We start from the raw sequence: 20,932 nt of genomic DNA, 5'->3' as shown, positions 1-20,932 counted from the left end.
ACTAATCACAAAACCATACAATATTTAGTAATAGTATATTTAAAGGACAAAAGATGTGCAAAAGAGCAGACTTCAAATTGTTGTCCTTAACAGAATTAGAAGATACAGGTGTTCTGGATTTTTTCTACAAACACAAAGACCTTTTACTTCAACAAAATACACCCATGATTCTTTTTCATTTTCCTATCAACTCAATTTTTTTAAAAAGTAAACAGATTCAGATTATGTGTAAAAAGCACATGAACACTTTTACAATGAGAAATTTTAAATGTTACTATTTTTTCACTTGACTTCTTTTTAAAAAAATTACTTCAAAGCCAAAATTAAGTCCCAATCTCCAAAGTAATTTAGAATCATTATATACCCAAAGGGGAAAAAGTCCTATGTGCTTTCAAAAGTATTGCTGCCAGCAAGTCACTTTACTGGTGTGACTATTTCTAAAGCTACATCAGCAGCATATCTCATGAATCTTTCACTGTAAATTTTTTACAGTTGATAGACTTGAAAATATTAACATTCACTACTTACATCACAGGAAACTTTATTTCAGGATATAAGAAATAATCCAAACATCCAGCTCACTCAGGATAAGACAGGCATTTCTCTCCCCTTCCTCCCAGGACTGATTTAAGTAGATAGTAAAGAAGGAATATTATGTTTAACTTCATAGTGGCAGAAAAATTGTAAGGAGGGGAAGAGGAGATTATAAGAAACTTCATTAAAAGTAAGGAGAAGGGGAGCCACTCAGCAGAGAAGAAACCCAGGAAGGTCAGGACTCAGAAATGTGAAAGTATGTAGGAAGAGACTGAGAAACAGGGCCAACACATTTTATAATTCCAAATAACTTCCTATAGCCTCAATACCTCTATACCCCATCACTGTGGAAAATGCTCAAACAGACAAACATCTCACCTGGGGAAAACATTCAGAGAACTCTCCACTAAACAAACTGACAAACCCAAATGAATCTGCTTTCTGGAACGTAAAGTCCTTCAGAAAAACAGTCAGTTCTCAATCCTATCATTTTGAGACTAAGCCAGTTTCTCCCACATATAGCCTCAGAGTCCACTTTTTACTGACTTTTTTATTGCTAAAGTCTAAGGCCAGAGCTCCACAGAGTAAAGGGAAAATCTTCTCCCTGCTGTGACAGTTTGTGCTCACTACAGTACAGTGTAACAGAAAGAGCAAGCACCTAGCAGAAGTATTGGATTTCATCAATTTCCAGGTATTGCCAGGCAAGTGTGGCAAAACAAAGGAAGGGCAAAAAAAGTTAACAGTATATATGAGCTGATCATGGAATATAAGAATAATGTACTAATTCCTCTTCACTGGATCATTTTCATCATCATACAATCACGCTGTTATTTCTACCTCTTAGAAGAAGAAGAAAAAAATCCTGCTCCACCTCCCCAACACAGCTACTGCCTCATTTCTCTCCTTAAAGAGTTGTTAATACTCACTGTCAAGAATTCTCTCTTCTGAGCAGAGAATAAACAAATATTTGCAAAGTCCCTTGCGGGGCTTGGGAGAAAGGGGGAAATATTCAACTTCCCCATCTGGGGAATTTCTGATATTCTCACAAGCAGTGGGGACAACCAATTCAACAGACTGAGCCCTCAATCTTGGGGCTCACCCCGAATAGAGCTTATTCCTGCAAAGGACAGCTTAAACCTACTTGTAATAATGCCTAAGAGTCATCCCAAGAAAACCTCTTTTGTTGTTCAGGAGTGACCTTTCTCTCTAAGACAACTTGGCAAGTGAATTCACTGCCCTCTGTCCTAGTGGGTCATGACTCCCAGGAGAATAAATCTCCCTAACTACACGAAACATGATTCTCAGGGATGAGCCAGGACCCAGCATCATGGGATTGAGAAAGACTTCCTGACCAAAAGCGGGAAGAGAGCAATGAGATAAAATAAAGCCTCACAGGCTGACAGATTTCAATCACAGTCAAGATGTTATCCTTGAGGTTATTCTTATGCACTATATAGATATCCCTTTTTACTTTGCAGTATATTGGATTGGCTAGAGGGAAGTATCTGAAACTGTTGAACTGTATTCTAGTAGTCTTGATTCTTAAAAATGACTGTATAACTATGTAACTCCCTCATATAGCCTCAGAGTCCACTTTTTACTGACTTTTTTATTGCTAAAGTCTAAGGCGACAAGTGACCACGTGATTGTGAAAATCTTGTGCCTGATGTTCCTTTTATCCAGGGTATGGACAGATGAGCAAAAAAAAAAAAAATTAGGACAAAAATAAGTAACAGAGGGGGATTAGGGGTTTAAAAAAATGGGGTAGATTACAAATACTAGTGGTAATGAGAGGGAGGGGTAAAGGATATAGGATGTATGAGTTCTTTCACCCAACATTCAATCCACCAGGAAGTCCTAATAGTTGGACTTTCAAAATACATCCACAATCTGATCACTTCACCACACCTACTACTAGCACTTGGTCCAAGCCATTGTTGTCACTAGTCTCCCTCTGGGCTGGTTATAATCTGTTCTGTACCCCAGAAAAGCCATATTCTATTAATTCTAATCTTACTGTGTGGGGGCAGACCTATTGTCTGGGGTAGAACATTTTGATTCGGTTGTTTGCATGGTGATGTGGTCTACTCAATTGTGGGTGTGACCTTTTGATTAGATTATTTCCACAGAGGTTTGGCCCCACCCATTTAAGTTGGGTCTTAACTTACTAGAGTCCTTAAAAGAGCCGGCACAGGGAAATATTTGCGTAAAAGCTCAGACACAGATACTTGGAGATGCTTGGAATGTTGACAGAGATGATTAGAGTGCCAACAGAGATGCTGGGAGAATGTTACAAACCGCAACCCAGCAAGGGTCGCCCTGTACCTTCCCATGAGATGCTAAGCAAGCCAGAACCTGGAGAAAGCCAACACAGAGCAGCTAAGTGAGGGCCCACAGATGCTCAGAGAGGAAGCCACTGGAATCAGAAACAAAGAAACAAACCAAAGCAAGAACCTCAGGTGCCAGTCATAGGCCTTCCCAGCACACAAGAAATCTCAGATGCCATTTGGCCATTCCTTGGAATCAAATATCTTTCTTGAGTATTCGCAAAGTCCCCTTCGGTAAACGGTGAGAACAGGGGAAAATTCAACCTCCCCAAGGTGAATTCTTGATATTCTCACAAGCAGTGTGGACAACAAAGCCATAGGCTGAGCCCCCACTCTTGGGGTTTCTTCAAATGAAACTTAACCCCACGACAGGTCAAGCCCACTTAAAATTAGGCCTAAAAGTCACCCCCAAGAGAACCTCTTTTGTTACGCAGATGTGGCCTCTCTCTCCAGCCAATGCAACAAGCAAACTCACCACCCTCCCCCTATCTACGTGGGACATGACTCCCAGGGGTGTGGACCTTCCTGGTAACATGGGACAGAAATCCTAGAATGAGCTAAGACTCAGGATCAAGGGATTGAGAAAAACTTCTCCAAAAAAAGGGGGGAAGGGTGAAATGAGACAAAGTATCAATGGCTGAGAGATTCCAAACAGAGTCCAGAGGTTATCCTGGAAGTTTTTCTTACGTATTAAGTAGATACGACCTTGTTATTCAAGATGTAATGGAGAGGCTGGAGGGAACTGCCTGAAAATGTACAGCTGTCTTCCAGTAGCCATGTTTCTTGATGATGATTGTATAATGACATAGCTTTCAAAATGTGACTGATTGTGAAAACCTTGTGTCTGATGCTCCTTTTATCTACCTTATCAGCAGATGAGTATAACATATAGAATAAAAATTAATAGTAGGGGTGTTCTAGTTTGCTAGCTGCTGGAATGCAATATACCAGAAACGGAATGGCTTTTAAAAGGGGTGATTTAATGAGTTGCTAGTTTACAGTTCTAAGGCCGAGAATTAAAACAAGTCTATAGAAAAGTCCAATCAAAGGCATCCAGGGAAAGATACCTTGGTTCAAGAAGGCCGATGAAGTTCAGGGTTTCTCTCTCATCTGGAAAGGCACATGGCGAACGCAGTCAGGGCTTCTCTCTCGGCTGGAAGGGCACATGGCAGACATGGCGTCATCTGCTAGCTTACTCTCCTGGCTTCTGGTTTCATAAAGCTCCCCGGGAGGCATTTCCCTTCTTCATCTCCAAAGGTCGCTGGCTGGTGGACTCTCTGCTTCGTGGTGCTGCAGCATTCTCTGCTCTCTCTGAGTCTCTCATTCTCCAAAATGTTTCCTCTTTTATAGGACTTCAGAAACTAATCAAGACCCACTCAGATGGGTGGAGACATATCATCCCCTAATCCAGTTTAACAACCGTTCTTAACTAAATCTCATCAACCAGGGAGATGATCCCATCACAGTCCCAAATACACAGCATTGAATAGAGACTATTCTACCTTTAAGAAATGGGATTTATATTAAAACATGACTTTTCTTAGGGGGCATACTTCCTTTCAAACCAGCACAAGGGGGAACAAATGTTAAAATAAATTTAGTTTGAGGGGCGGGCCGCGGTGGCTCAGCGGGCAAGAGTGCTTGCCTGCCATGCCGGAGGACCTCGGTTCGATTCCCGGCCCCAGCCCATGTAAAAAACAAACAAACAAACAAAATATAATAAAACAAGAAAATGTTTAAAGATGTTTCCCTTTCTTCCTCCCATCCTTCCTTCCTTCTCTCTGTCTTTCCTTCCCTTTCTCCCTTTAAAAAAAAAAATAAATAAATAAATAAATAAATAAATAAATTTAGTTTGAAATGCTAGTGATCAATGAAAGGGAAGGGGTATGGTATATATCATTTTTTTTCCTGTTTTCGTTTTATTTCGTTTTCCGTTGTCTTTTTATTTCTTTTTCTGAATTGATGCAACTGTTCTAAGAAATGATCATGATGACGAATATGCAACTATGTGATGATACTGTGAATTACTGATTATAAATGTAGAACGGAGTGATCATATGTTAAGAATGTTTGTATTTCTTTGTTATATATTTTTTTAATTTAAAAATCAATAAAAAAAATTTTTTTTTAAATATCTTTCTTGGATGCCTTAGTTGCAACATTTTTATGGTCTTAGAACTTCTAGTTTCCTAGTTGCCGGAATGCAATATACCATAAACAGAATGGCTTTTAAAAAGGGGAATTTAATCAGATGCCAGTTTACAGTTCCAAGGCCAAGAAAATGTCCCAATTTAAAACAAGTCTATGGAAATGTACACTCTAAGGCATCCAGGGAAAGATACCTTGGTTCAAGAAAGCCAATGAAGTTCAGGTTTTCTGTCTCAACTGAGAAGGTACATGGCGAACACAGTCACATCCAGAAAGGCACATGTTGAACACGGTCCGGGTTCCTCTCTCATCTGGAAGAGCACATGGCAAACATGCATCATCTGCTAGCTTCTTCTCCTGGCTTCCTATTTCATGAAGCTCCCCGGGAGACATTTTCCTTCATCTCCAAAGGCTGCTGGCTGGTGGACTCTGCTTCTCATGGCTATGTCATTCTGCTCTGTTCTCTGTGAATCTCCCATTCTCCAAAATGTTTCCTCTTTTATAGGACTTCAGAAACTAATCAAGACCCACTCAAATGGGTGAAGACATGCCTCTACCTAATCCAGTTTAACAACCACTCTTCATTAAATCACATCTCCAGGGAGATGATCTCATTACATTTGAAACATACATACCGAATAGGGATTAGAAGAAATGGCTGCCTTTACAAAATGGGATTAGGATTAAAACATGGATTTTCTAGGGTACATACATCATTTCAAACCAGCACAGAACTATAAACTTGTGACTTAATTAATCCCCTTTATTAAAGCCAATCCATTTCTGGAATATTGCATTCCAGCAGCTTGAATAAACCAAAACAGATTTAAACACATTCTGGTACCAGAGAAGTGGGATGCTGTGGGTTGCAAAAACCAAACTTGTTGGAAAGGCTTTTGAAATGGATAAGGGGAAGATTCTGGAAGAGTTGTGAGAAGCTTGACAGAGAAGGCCTAGAATGCTTTTAAGAGAAATACAGACATTAAAGATACTTCTGATGAGGGGCTTAGAAATAAGCAATGCATCATTGCAAACTGGAAGAAAGGGAATCCTTGTTTTAAAGTTGCAGAGAATTTGGCAAAATTGAGTCCTGGTGCTAGACGGAAGGGAGAATTTGAAAGCAACCAGCTAGGATATCTAGTTGAGGAAATCTTCAAACTAAATATGGAAATGCAGCCCGGCTTCTTCTTGTAGCTTAGATTAAAATCCAACAGGAAGGAGATAAATTGAGAACTGAACTCTTGGGTACAAAATAGCCAGAAATTGATGGTCTGAAAAGTTCTGAGTTTTCAGAAACAGAGACCCCAGCAGCAGCAGCAACGGCACACATGAGGATTGAACCAAACATGGAACCAGTCAGCCATGTCAAGACAAGCCAGGATTGGAGATAGGAGTTAAACAGAAAAGATCTCTGTTAAGTCCTATTGTCTGATGGCTTTAACCCCTGTATAGCACATGCTAAACAAACATTTTTTGTGAGATCTGTATAAATGGAACCACTGCCAATCTGAACTAAAAGGGACAAACTGAAGGAAAAAAAAAAAAACTTCAGCAGTAAAACCATGGAAGCTAAGGTCTGAAGTCAAGAAATCTTGGACCAGGAGAAAGGACCTGCACATCCACATGGAAAGGGTGAGTTTACCCTGGAGGCAGGGGACAGGCAGAAGAGTTTCATCTCCTTGAGTCTCAGAGAAAGTAGAGCACATTCCTGGAGCATTGGGCAGAGCCTCACTGTCACTCCAGTGATCTGAGAGAGTTGAGCATGTGCCTCAGAGACAGAAGAGAGTCAGAGTGCTGCACCAATGCTTGGAGGGGGTAGAGTCGAGAAAAAGGTGGTCTTCGCAATGTTTCCCAAGGTTGCAAGCATCATTCCCACATTGGAGAGAACAGGGCCATTGCAGAAGCCCTTGTAAAGGGTAGGACTGCTCCTCTTCTAAGCCCTGAGGGTGATGAAGGGCCCGTGGACTTTGAAATCTAAGGGAGTCTGTCCTGCAGTTTTTGGAAATGTTTGGGTCCAGCAACCTGTGTTCCTTCCAATTTCTCCCTACGGTAATGGGAATGTTTATCCTATGATTGTCCCTCCATTGTGTACTGGAAGCAGACAACTTGTTTAAGCTTCACAGGTCCACAGCCAGAAGAGAATTTTGCCTTAGGACAAATCATGCCTGTGGCTTATTTTGATGAGATTTTATACTGTCTATTATTATTGAAATAGTTTCAGACTTTTGTGATATTGTGATGCAATGAATATATTTTGTATATGGAAAGAACATGACTTTTTGGGATTCAGAGGATATAATGTGATGGTTTGAAACTGAGGGTACAATGTGCTGGTTTTCTGTTCTGTTAAAAGAACAGAAAAGCCAAGCTCTTTTACTCCTAATCCAATCTTGTGGGGTAGACCTAACATTTAGGATGGAATCTTTGATTGGGTTGTTTCTGTGGAGATATGACATACCCAATTATGGGTGAGGCTTTCTTTTTGAAGATAGTACATAATTTATTAAAATAGATACGTGATTAATCAAATTTTGACTCAACATATCCAAACATTCTTAGAAAACATTTTAAATGCAATGTATAATTATAAAGTCATAAGACTAACATTTTTCTTTTTCTAATTTATTTTTTGTTTTCGTGTTTCTAATTTTAATGCAATTTTATGGATATATATATTATATATTCACATACCATGCAATTATCAAGAGTATACAATCAATGGTTCACAGTCAGAGACCGTTTAAGATGAAGAAGGAAAATGCCCTGAGGGAATTTCAATGAAACAAAAAGCCTGGTGAGAAAGCTAGTAGATATTGCCATGTTCGCCATATGCCTTTCCAGTTGAGAGAGAAACCCTGACCTTCACTGGCCTTTCTTAAGTGAAGGTAACCTCCTGCTGGTGCCTTAATTTGGGGACAGGTGGCGGTCTGCAAGTCTACACAGTTTGGGTGCCTTAATTTGAACATTTTTATAGAGTTGCATTAATTGGAACATTTCCATGGCCTTAGAACTGTAAATTTGCAACTTAATAAATTCCCCCTAAGTTTTTAAAAGCTGTTCTGTTCCTGGGATATCGCATTCTGGCAGCTAGCAAACTAGAACAGATTTTGGTACCAGAAGTGGGGTACTGTGGTTTGTAAATACCAAACATGTTGGAAGAAGTTTTTAAGTGGACAGGGGAAGATTCTGGAGGAGTTGTGAAAAGCTTGATAGAAAAGGCCCAGAATGCTTTGAAGAGACTGTTGGAAGAAATATGGACCTTAGTGACATTTCTGATATAGACTTGGACAGAGATGAGGCATGTGTTATTGTAAACTGAAAGGACGGCAGTCTTTGTTTTAAAATGGCTGATAACTTGGCAAAATTGCCTAGCGGCTTGGCTGGAAGGCAGATCTTAAAAGCCATGAACTTCGATATTTCACAGAAGAGATTTCCAAATTAAATGTGGAAAATACAGCCTGGTTTCTCCTTGTAGCTTACAGTGAAATGCGACAGGAAAGAGATAAGTTAAGAACTGAATTGTTGGGTAGAAAGGAATCAGAAATTGATGTTCTGTAAAATTCTGTGCTTCCAGGAAGGGCGACACCAGAGAATAGTATCCCATGTGAGGATTTAACCAAATGTGGTTAAATCAGCCATTTCAGAAAAAGCCAGGATTGAAAATGGAGTTATCAAAAAAGGATTTGTGAAAACTCCTTCTGTCTGAATGGCAGGACCCTTGCTTACAACATAAAAAGTGAACAAGAGTTCTTACCTGCCATGCTGGAGACCCAGGTTCATTTACTGGTGCCTGCCCATGTTAAAAAAAAAAAGTGAAGAGTGCTGTGGGACCTGTATAAACAGAACTGCTACCAGTCTCAACTGTGAGTTTAGAAAATAGAAAATGTAAAGGCAAAATATCTTCAGAGGTAGAACAATGGAGACTGGAGGCTGAAGTCAAGAAGTCTTAGGCCAGGAGACTGGGCCCACCTAAGTACTTGGAAAGGGTGAGTTTGCCCTGAAGGGAGAGGGTAGGCCTTCCACCTCATTGCAGTGGAAGAGTTGTGTCACCGCAGGCCTTGAAGAAGGTGGAGCACATTCCTTGGGGATTGGGGAGAGCCTGGCTGCCACCACAAGGAGAGGCTGAGCATGTGCCCCAGAGACGGCAGAGAGCCAGGTACAGCCCCAATACTTGGAGAGGGTGGATCCAAGAAAAAAGTGGGTCTCCCCAATGTCCCCCCAGGAGAGAGGCAGGTGGCTGTACAGACCCTTAGAAAGGGTGGGACTGCCTCTTTCTAAAGCCCTGAAGATAAATGACTCTCAGACTTTGAAATCTAATGGACTTTACCCTGAAGGTTTTCAAAACTGCTTGGGTCCAGTGACCCCTATGTTCCTTCCAATTTCTCCCTATGGAAATTGGAATATGTATCCTGTGACTGTCTCTCCATTTTATGTTGACAGGAACTAACTCATTCTGAGTTTTACAGACCTAGAGCTATAAGAGAATTTTGCCTTAGAACAGACCATGCCTGTAGCTGACTTTGATGAGATTTTGCACCGTTTCTGACTTTGTGTTGCATTGGTATTTGGTACTGAGATGTTTTAAGGCTTTCTGATATTGTGATGGAATGAATGTATTTTGTATATGGGAAAACACATCATTTTCAGGGGCCAGAGGATGGAATATGCTGGTTTGAAAGGATTATGTACCCTAGAAAAGCCATGCTTTAATCCTCAACTACCTTGCAGAGACAGTCATTTCTTTTCATCTCTATTCAATACTGTAGGTTGGAAACTTGATTAGATTATCTCCCAATGAGGTGAGGCACATCCAACTGTGGGTATTAACCTTTGATCAAGGGAGATGTGACTCCACCCGTTCCAGTTGGGTCTTAATCAGTTTACTGGAATCCTTTAAAAGAGGAAACATTTTGGAGAGATCCATGAGAACCACAAGACGCCATGGCACCATGTTCACCATGTGCCCTTCCAGTTGAGAGAGAAACCCTGAACTTCATCAGCCTTCTTGAGTGAGGGTATTTTAATTTGGACACTTTTATAGACTTGCTTTAATTGGAACATTTTCACAGCCTTAAGAACTGTAAATTTTCAAATTAATAAATGTCCCTTTTTCAAAGCCATTCTGTTTCCGGGATATCACATCGCAGCAGCTACCAAATTAGAACAAACATATATACAAAAAAAGCAGTACATTTCAAAGCAAAGCACAACAATTAATTGAAGAACAGATTTCAGAGTTTCATATGAGTTACAATTAAACAATTTTATGTTTTACTACTAGCTGTTCCAAGACACTGGAGACTAAAAGAAGTATCAATATAATGATTCAGTAATCATATTCATTTGCTAAACCCTACCTTCTCCGTGTAACTAAATGCACCATCTCCTTTGATCTTTCTCCCAGTCTTAAGGGTTATTTGGGCTATGCTCATTTAAACTTATTCATGTTGGAAATCATGTCAATAATGTGGGGTTCAGGGGATGGAACTAGTTGATATTCTGGAGAGGCTGGCCTCTCTGTGTTTCAGGATCTATCTGGCCTAGGAAGCCATCTGGAAGTTGTAGGTTTCTGGAAAGTAACCAGATTTCTAGTGCATGGAATCTTCGTAGAATCTGATTGAGAACATTTGGTTAGATTATTTCTGCAGAGGTTTGGCTCTGTACATTTCAGGTGGGTCTTAACGAACTTAATGAACACCTCATGATAAAAGGAGCAAAAAAAGTTCTCTTGGGGGCAATGGGAACCATTGTTGTCCATTCAGGTTTGTCAATCCTACTAACAACTCTAGATATCAACACTGAGCCTAATTCTTCTATATCTGCTGCCACTAATAACCTTCTTTCAGTTAAGCCAGTCTCCATAACACCGGTAATAACCAATACGTCTCTTCAAACCCATGGGCCACCTCCTGCCTCAAGTTAAACAAAATACCATATTAGTAATACCACCAAAGAAACAGGGCAATCTACCTAGCAAGTCTCACTTAAGGAATGCCAAAAGATAATTAATGTACACTCAATATTATAATCAAGATGCCCATAATTGGTACATATAAATCAAGACTGTGATCATACAGAGCGAATACCAACAAGTCTTCAGGATTACAGAGATAAAAGTATAGCTCTTACTGATTGTTAGGATGATAAAAAACACAAATCCTTCCAATAATACATGCCTTTACAAAGAAAGGTCTCTTTCCCTATCAATTACAATGATGCCCTCCCTCCTCCAATACAAACTTCACTTACTACAGGAGAAAGGAAGTGAACCAAATGGTCAATGATACATTGCCACAGATGTTCTCTTTACCTACTATTCTAGTCTGCTAGCTGCCAGAAGGTGATATACCAGAAACAGAATGGCTTATTAAAAAAAGGGAATTTAATAAGTTGCTAGTTCACAGTTCTAAGGGTGAGAAAATGTCCCAATTAAAGCAGTCTATAAAAATGTCCAATGTAAGGCATCAGGGAAAGATGGTTCAAGAAGACTGATGAAGTTCAGGGTTTCTCTCTCAACTGGAAAGGCACATGGCAAACATGGTGACATCTCCTTGCTTTCACTCCAGGCTTCTCCTTTCATGAAGCTTTCCCGGGGGTATATTTCTTCCTCATTTCCAAAGGTCTCCGGTGGCGTGTGCTGTTTGCTTCATGGTTCTCTTGTCATTCTCAAAAAGGGACTCTCTCCAAAATGCTTTCTCTTTTAAAGGATTCCAGTAAACTAATCAAGACCCTCATTGAATGGGTAGAGTCATATCTCCCTCTATCCAAAAGTTAACACCCACCACTGAGCGAGTCAAATCTCTGTGGTGATAATCTAATCAAGTTTCTGACATACAGTGCTGAATAGGGATTAAAAGAAACAGTTGTTCCCACAAGACTGATTAGGATTAAAACATAGCTTTCCTAGGATACATAAATCTTTTCAAACGGGGACACCCACTAAACAATGTTTTCAGGAATTGTCACACACAAAACATAATAACACCAGCACTAAAACATGCCTAATGACTCAGGACCTACAACCAGCTTGGGAATTCTTTCCTGATAGGTCAAGGATTTCATTTTTCTCAATATCAATCACAAACTTCACAAAACACTCAAGAGAAATGGCTTTGAAACAATTAAAATACTGCCGGACCACAATTAATAATCATAGCTCTTTCATGCTCCAACAAAGGCAATTCTCATGAAAAGCAAATTAAAAGGGAAACCTAACTTCACTTTCCATGGATGAGTTGCCTCCCAATCTGATACCAACATACTTACCATTACAACAAAACCTGGCAAGCTTACCCAGAAGTAAACTAAGTAAGTCTGAAGTTCCCAAGTTCTGGCTAGACCTTAAGAAATATTTGAAGGGGACTGCCCTCCTTCAGGGTTTCCTTAAAAAACACTTATACACCTTATAGAAGATAGAAGCAATAATGAGAAGCCGAATTGCAAAATTAACCTGGGAAGAAATACATTGGTGTTATCATACTGCCCTTTCCCAGGGCCACCCAAAGTCCATCAAGGTTAGAAAGTCACCTCGAGTAAAAAATTCTCCAAAAACAAAGATGATGGAATAAATACTGCCTAGGGTAGGTCAAAGGGAAGACAGATTGAGAAAGTCATTTGATTTCCAAACAGGACCACCTTATAGGCCCAGTTGGCTCCCAGTGCTCCTTGTATATTCTGTGTTCCTATGAAAGTAAGTTTGTGTGGCATAGTGCAATTCCAGGTGGTGTTAATTGGGCCATATAATGTTAGAAATCCAAGTTGTCCTGTTCTATTTTGTGTTATTTGTGGTAAACACCTTTACAAAAGCAACAACGGTTCAAACAATATTCAAAAGATATAAGTACAAATTACAGTCATTTGACAAATAAAGGTGATGTTTTAAATGACTATTGGAATCTCAAAACAAACAGAATAAAACTCTTCCTTTAAAGAATGAAATACAGGGTAGTGTGATAGTGGCTCAGTGGCAGAATTCTTGCCTACCATGCCAGAGTCCCAGGTTCTATTCCCAGTGCCTGCCCTCCCCAAATAAAAAAAAAAGAAACACAGTGAAGAAACTCAGGCATCAAAGTACTTAGTAGCAGAACTTACTGATCAGAAAAGGGAAAGTCACACCATTGATGAGAATCTAATAAAGCCAACGTGAAATTACACAGAATAAAATGTTTACACATTATGTAGTAGGAGAAATTGAAAGAGATTCTGCAGTACAATACCAGTAAGAAGAGTCAACATATTGACATCACTTGATGCTAAAGACCTATGAGTAAAGGAAAAAACAACTATTTCTCTGTCTAGACTGATGCATCACCAGACCTCACCAACATTATACTGTAATATTTAAAATTCTTTTTAAATGATGGTAAAGTCAATAAAATTTTTCTGCTGATCTAAGCAAGCAAAGGATAGGATATTTAATGTATGTCTTCCTATACGGAAACAAAAAGGTCTATCTTGGAGGAATCATATTGGCATCTGGTGCTAAGAGTGACCCATGGTTCCATGCGAATGGTGCTCTTGTTTAAAACAAAAAAAAGCAAACAGGCGGCACTCACACCCCCCGCCAGCCAGCCAGCCCTCCTCTCCCTCTTTGTCCGCCGGGGCGGCGCTCACGCCCCCCACCAGCCAGCCAACCCTCCTCTCCTTCTTTGTCCGCCGGCGCGGCACTCACACCCCCCGCCAGCTAGCCGGCCCTCCTCTCCCTCTTTATCCGCCGGCCCGGCGCGGCGCTCACGCCACCTGCCAGCCAGCCCGCCCTCCTCTCCCTCTTTGTCCGCCGGCCAAGCGCGGCACTCACGCCCCCCGCCACCCAGCCTGCCCTCCTCTCCCTCTTCCCCCTTCTGCTCCGGCAGCGCTCCATCCGCCATCTTATCCTTCCCTTTCTCATCCTGCTCCGGCGGCTCTCCAACCACCACCGTGCCCTCTTCCGCCTTCACCGGCTCCTCCGCCACCAGCCTCGACAGCCTTGCCACCCTCACCTTTCCTCCTCCAGAACAGCTACTGAGGGAGTGGAGACGATACAGAGCAGCTCCCGGAGCCATGACGGAGATCAAAGGGACGGCGTACCCCATCCTGGAACGGATGACTGTCTGGGAGAACCAGCTCCGGTGAGATCGCCGAGGGGCGCAGGCTTTCCCGGGCGGGACAGAAAGCGGCCGGAGTCCCTCCCTTCCTCCTTCCCAGGCCAGCTGGCAGAATTGGGCAGGCGGTCCCCTCGGGTTGCGGCAGCCGGCGACCCTCCCCGCGTTCGGACCCCCGGGACGGTTGGCACTCTTCCAAGTCGGTTCCACTGCCGAACCTCCCCCACGGCAAGAGTTTTCCAAAGTTTTTCAAAAATTGCTGGCACTCACAGCAATTTTTACTGGTGGAACCCGTAGACAAACGTGTGCCACGAGCGCCACCTACTGGGAAGGATAAGAAAAACAGAATCCAGAGATTTCACAGAAAAATCTTTCAACCTGTGGGGTCCAACACCCAGGGAAATCTGACTAAATGCCCAGACGCCAGCAGAATAACGGATCACGCTCAGAAAACTGAAAATATGGCCCAGTCAAAGGAACAAACCAATAGTTCAAATGAGATACAGGAGCTGAAACAACTAATGCTGCATATACGAACAGAAATAGAAAACCTCTTTAAAAACGAAATCGATAAATTGAGGGAGGACATGAAGAAGACATGGGCTGAACATAAAGAAGAAATAGAAAAACTGAAAAAACAAATCACAGAGCTTGTGGAAGTGAAGGATAAAGTAGAAAAGATGGAAAAAACAATGGATACCTACAATGATAGATTTAAAGAGACAGAAGATAGAATTAGTGATTTGGAGGATGGAACATCTGAATTCCAAAAAGAAACAGAAACTATAGGGAAAAGAATGGAAAAATTTGAACAGGGCATCAGGGAACTCAAGGACAATATGAACCGCACAAATATACGTGTTGTGGGTGTCCCAGAAGGAGAAGAGAAGGGAAAAGGAGGAGAAAAACTAATGGAAGAAATTATCACTGAAAATTTCCCAACTCTTATGAAAGACCTAAAATTACAGATCCAAGAAGTGCAGCGCACCCCAAAGAGATTAGACCCAAATAGGCATTCACCAAGACACTTACTAGTTAGAATGTCAGAGGTCAAAGAGAAAGAGAGGATCTTGAAAGCACCAAGAGAAAAACAATCCATCACATACAAGGGAAACCCAATAAGACTATGTGTAGATTTCTCAGCAGAAACCATGGAAGCTAGAAGACAGTGGGATGATATATTTAAGTTACTAAAAGAAAAAACTGCCAACCAAGACTCCTATATCCAACAAAATTGTCCTTCAAAAATGAGGGAGAAATTAAAACACTCTCAGACAAAAAGTCACTGAGAGAATTTGTGACCAAGAGACCAGCTCTGCAAGAAATACTAAAGGGAGCACTAGAGTCAGATACGAAAAGACAGAAGAGAGAGGTATGGAGAACAGTGTAGAAAGAAGGCAAGTCAGATATGATATCTGGTAAGAGGCAAAATGGTAGAGGAAAATATTATCCAAACAGTAATAACACTAAATGTTAATGGACTGAATTTCCCAATCAAAAGACACAGACTGGCAGAATGGATTAAAAAACAGGATCCTTCTATATGCTGTCTACAGGAAACACATCTTAGACCTAAAGATAAATATAGGTTGAAAGTGAAAGATTGGGAAAAGATATTTCATGCAAATAACAACCAGAAAAGAGCAGGAGTGGCTATACTAATATCCAACAAATTAGACTTCAAATGTAAAACAGTTAAAAGAGACAAAGAAGGACACTATATACTAATAAAAGGAACAATTAAACAAGAAGACATAAAAATCATAAATATTTATGCACCGAACCAGAATGCCCCAAAATACGTGAGGAATACACTGCAAACACTGAAACGGGAAATAGACACATATACCATGATAGTTGGAGACTTCAATTCCCCACTCTCATCAATGGACAGAACATCTAGACAGAGGATCAATAAAGAAATAGAGGGGCGGGCCGCGGTGGCTCAGCGGGCAAAGTGCTTGCCTGCTATGCCGGAGGACCTCGGTTCGATTCCCGGCCCCAGCCCATGTAACAAAAACGGAGAAACAGAATACAATAAAAACAAGAAAATGTTTAAAAATGTTTCCCTTTCTTCCTTCCTTCCTTCTTTCTCTATGTCTTTCCTTTAAAAAAAAAAAAAAAAAAAAAAAGAAATAGAGAATCTGAATATTAATATAAATGAGCTAGACTTAACAGACATTTATAGGACATTACATCCCACAACAGCAGGATACACCTTTTTCTCAAGTGCTCATGGATCATTCTCAAAGATAGACCACATGCTGGGCCACAAAGCAAGTCTTAACAAATTTTAAAAGATTGAAATCATACACAACACTTTGTAGGATCATAAAGGAATGAAGTTGGAAATCAATAATAGACGGAGTGCCAGAAAATTCACAAATACATGGAGGTTCAACAACACACTCTTAAACAACAAGTGGGTCAAAGAAGAAATTGCAAGAGAAATTAGTAAATACCTAGAGGCGAATGAAAATGAAAACACAACATATCAAAACTTATGGGACGTAGCAAAGGCAGTGCTAAGAGGGAAATTTATTGCCCTAAATGCCTTTATCAGAAAAGAAGAAAAGGCAAAAATGCAGGAATTAACTGTCCACTTGGAAGAACTGGAGAAAGAACAGCAAACTAATCCCAAAGCAAGCAAAAGGAAAGAAATAACAAAGATTAGAGCAGAAATAAATGAAATTGAAAACATGAAAACAATAGAGAAAATCAATAAGGCCAGAAGTTGGTTCTATGAGAAAATCAATAAGATTGATGGGCCCTTAGCAACATTGACAAAAAGAAGAAGAGAGAGGATGCAAATAAATAAGATCAGAAGTGGAAGAGGAGACATAACTACTGATCTCACAGAAATAAAGGAGGTAATAACAGGATAGTATGAACAGCTTTATGGTAATAAATACAACAATTCAGATGAAATGGATGGGTTCCTGGAAAGACATGAACAACCAACTTTGACTCAAGAAGAAATAGATGACCTCAACAAACCAATCACAAGTAAAGAAATTGAATTAGTCATTCAAAAGCTTCCTAAAAAGAAAAGTCCAGGACCAGATGGCTTCACATGTGAATTCTACCAAACATTCCAGAAAGAATTAGTACCAACTCTCCTCAAACTCTTCAAAAAAATCGAAGTGGAGGGAAAACTACCTAATTCATTCTATGAAGCCAACATCACCCTCATACCAAAACCAGGCAAAGATATTACAAAAAAAGAAAACTACAGACCAATCTCTCTAATGAATAGAGATGCAAAAATCCTCAATAAAATTCTAGCAAATCGTATCCAACAACACATTAAAAGAATTATACATCATGACCAAGTAGGATTCATCCCAGGTATGCAAGGATGGTTCAACATAAGAAAATCAATTAATGTAATACACCATATCAACAAATCAAAGCAGAAAATCACATGATCATCTCAATTGATGCAGAGAAGGCATTTGACAAGATTCAACATCCTTTCCTGTTGAAAACACTTCAAAAGATAGGAATACAAGGGAACTTCCTTAAAATGATAGAGGGAATATATGAAAAACCCACAGCTAATATCATCCTCAATGGGGAAAAATTGAAAACTTTCCCCCTAAGATCAGGAACAAGACAAGGATGTCCACTATCACCACTATTATTCAACATTGTGTTGGAGGTTCTAGCCAGAGCAATTAGACAAGAAAAAGAAATACAAGGCATCAAAATTGGAAAGGAAGAAGTAAAACTATCACTGTTTGCAGACGATATGATACTATACGTCGAAAACCCGGAAAAATCCACAATAAAACTACTAGAGCTAATAAATGAGTACAGCAAAGTAGCAGGTTACAAGATCAACATTCAAAAATCTGTAGCATTTCTATACACTAGTAATGAACAAGCTGAGGGGGAAATCAAGAAACGAATCCCATTTACAATCGCAACTAAAAGAATAAAATACCTAGGAATAAATTTAACCAAAGAGACAAAAAACCTATATAAAGAAAACTACAAAAAACTGCTAAAAGAAATCACAGAAGACCTAAATAGATGGAAGGGCATACCGTGTTCATGGATTGGAAGACTAAATATAGTTAAGATGTCAATCCTACCTAAATTGATCTACAGATTCAATGCAATACCAATCAAAATCCCAACAACTTATTTTTCAGAAATAGAAAAACCAATAAGCAAATTTATCTGGAAGGGCAGGGTGCCCCGAATTGCTAAAAACATCTTGAGGAAAAAAAACGAAGCTGGAGGTCTCGCGCTGCCGGACTTTAAGGCATATTATGAAGCCACAGTGGTCAAAACAGCATGGTATTGGCATAAAGATAGATATATCGACCAATGGAATCGAATAGAGTGCTCAGATATAGACCCTCTCATCTACGGACATTCGATCTTTGATAAGGCAGTCAAGCCAACTCACCTGGGACAGAACAGTCTCTTCAATAAATGGTGCCTAGAGAACTGGATATCCATATGCAAAAGAATGAAAGAAGACCCATGTCTCACACCCTATACAAAAGTTAACTCAAAATGGATCAAAGAGGGGCGGGCCGCGGTGGCTCAGCGGGCAAAGTGCTTGCCTGCTATGCCGGAGGACCTCGGTTCGATTCCCGGCCCCAGCCCATGTAACGAAAACGGAGAAACAAAATACAATAAAACAAGAAAATGTTTAAAAGATGTTTCCCTTTCTTCCTCTCTTCCTTCCTTCTATCCTTCCTTCCTTCTCTCTGTCTTTCCTTTAAAAAAAAAAAAAAAAAAAAAAAAAAAAAAATGGATCAAAGATCTAAACATTAGGCCTAAGACCATAAAACAGTTAGAGGAAAATGTAGGGAGATATCTTATGAATCTTACAACTGGAGGCGGTTTTATGGACCTTAAACCTAAAGCAAGAGCACTGAAGAAGGAAATAAATAAATGGGAGCTCCTCAAAATTAAACACTTTTGTGCATTAAAGAACTGCATCAAGAAAGTAGAAAGACAGCCTACACAATGGGAGACAATATTTGGAAATGACATATCAGATAAAGGTCTAGTATCCAGAATTTATAAAGAGATTGTTCAACTCAACAACAAAAAGACAGCCAACCCAATTACAAAATGGGAAAAAGACTTGAACAGACACCTACTGGAAGAGGAAATACAAATGGCCAAAAGGCACATGAAGAGATGCTCAATGTCCCTGGCCATCAGAGAAATGCAAATCAAAACCACAATGAGATATCATCTCACACCCACCAGAATGGCCATTATCAACAAAACAGAAAATGACAAGTGCTGGAGAGGATGCGGAGAAAGAGGCACACTTATCCACTGTTGGTGGGAATGTCAAATGATGCAACCACTGTGGAAGGCAGTTTGGCGGTTCCTCAAAAAGCTGAATATAGTATTGCCATACGACCCAGCAATACCATTGCTGGGTATCTACTCAAAGGACTTAAGGGCAAAGACACAAACGGACATTTGCACACCAATGTTTATAGCAGCGTTATTTACAATTGCAAAGAGATGGAAACAGCCAAAATGTCCATCAACAGAAGAATGGCTAAACAAACTGTGGTATATACATATGATGGAATATTATGCAGCTTTAAGACAGGATAAACTTATGAAGCATGTAATAACATGGATGGACCTAGAAAACATTATGCTGAGTGAGTCTAGCCAAAAACTAAAGGCCAAATACTGTATGGTCCCACTGATGTGAACGGACATTCGAGAATAAACTTGGAATATGTCATTGGTAACAGAGTCCAGCAGGAGGTAGAAACAGGGTAAGATAATGGGTAATTGGAGCTGAAGAGATACAGACTGTGCAACAAGACTAGATACAAAAACTCAAAAATGGACAGCACAATAATACCTAATTGTAAAGTAATCAAGTTAAAACACTGAATGAAGCTACATCTGAGCTATAGGTTTTGTTTGTTTGTTTGTTTTTTCTTTTTGTTTGTTTTTTGTTTGTTTGTTTGTTTTTTACTATTATTATTATGTTTATTTCTTTTCTCTATATTAACATTCTATATCTTTGTCTGGTATGTCGCTAGTTCTTCTAAACCGATGCAAATGTACTAAGATCATGCATCTATGTGATGATGTTAAGAATTACTGATTGCATATGTAGAATGGTATGATTTCTAAATGTTGGGTTAATTTCTTTTTTTTTTCCATTAATTAATAATAAAAAAAAAACACACACAAAAAATCTGACTTCACAATGGCCTGTTTTCTTCACAGAAAAGTACCCAAAGCTCTGAGTGATGACATGAAAAAAAAAGTTTTATTTAAAGCTACAAAAAAACAATTTATTAAACTAACATCTGCTACACTAAAACTTGTTTAAAGAATTGTGTGAAAACCTGAACAAAGAGTCAAAAAAATCTTCTGTGACATACAGAAAATCAACGTTTGGAAGAGGAAGAGTTCTCTGAGATGAAGATGAATTTCAGGAGCACTTTCAAAGCAACTCTAGGCCAGATTTCTGCTAAGGACTTTGAAAATGAACAGCTACTGAAACCAGGCAACTTAACAAATATCTCTCATCACATGAAACAGCTGAACAAGACTCTGCTCTACAAGGCCACAGAGAAAATGTTTTAGATTTTAAGTGACAAGATTCTTGGTAAAATATCAAGAAGTCACGTGGTAAAAAATAATCTTCAAATGTTTCCATTGCTGTTTGAACTTAAGTGAGGAAGGATAATTGCAAATCTCAAAGACTTGCTGACCTGGAAGAACAAAATTGAACAAAATATTACAGTATTTTCCCTCTCTTTGCAAACAGGTGCAAACCTGGGTAAGAAAACTTCTTACTCTTCTACTCATGCTAAGAAGATGACATCAAGAAGG

At 39.7% G+C, this 20,932-nt stretch overlaps 1 protein-coding gene across 5 annotated transcripts in view; it reads right to left on the bottom strand.

Moving 5' to 3' along the window:
* Positions 1-20,932, bottom strand: part of LOC143673742 (cytosolic carboxypeptidase 1) — a 262,732-nt gene that overhangs the window by 228,987 nt on the left and 12,813 nt on the right. The window lies entirely within an intron of this gene.

This window comes from Tamandua tetradactyla, chromosome 2, assembly GCF_023851605.1.
Source record: "Tamandua tetradactyla isolate mTamTet1 chromosome 2, mTamTet1.pri, whole genome shotgun sequence".
NCBI classification, from domain to species: Eukaryota; Metazoa; Chordata; class Mammalia; order Pilosa; family Myrmecophagidae; genus Tamandua; species Tamandua tetradactyla.
This window is presented reverse-complemented; position numbering and strand designations above follow the sequence as displayed.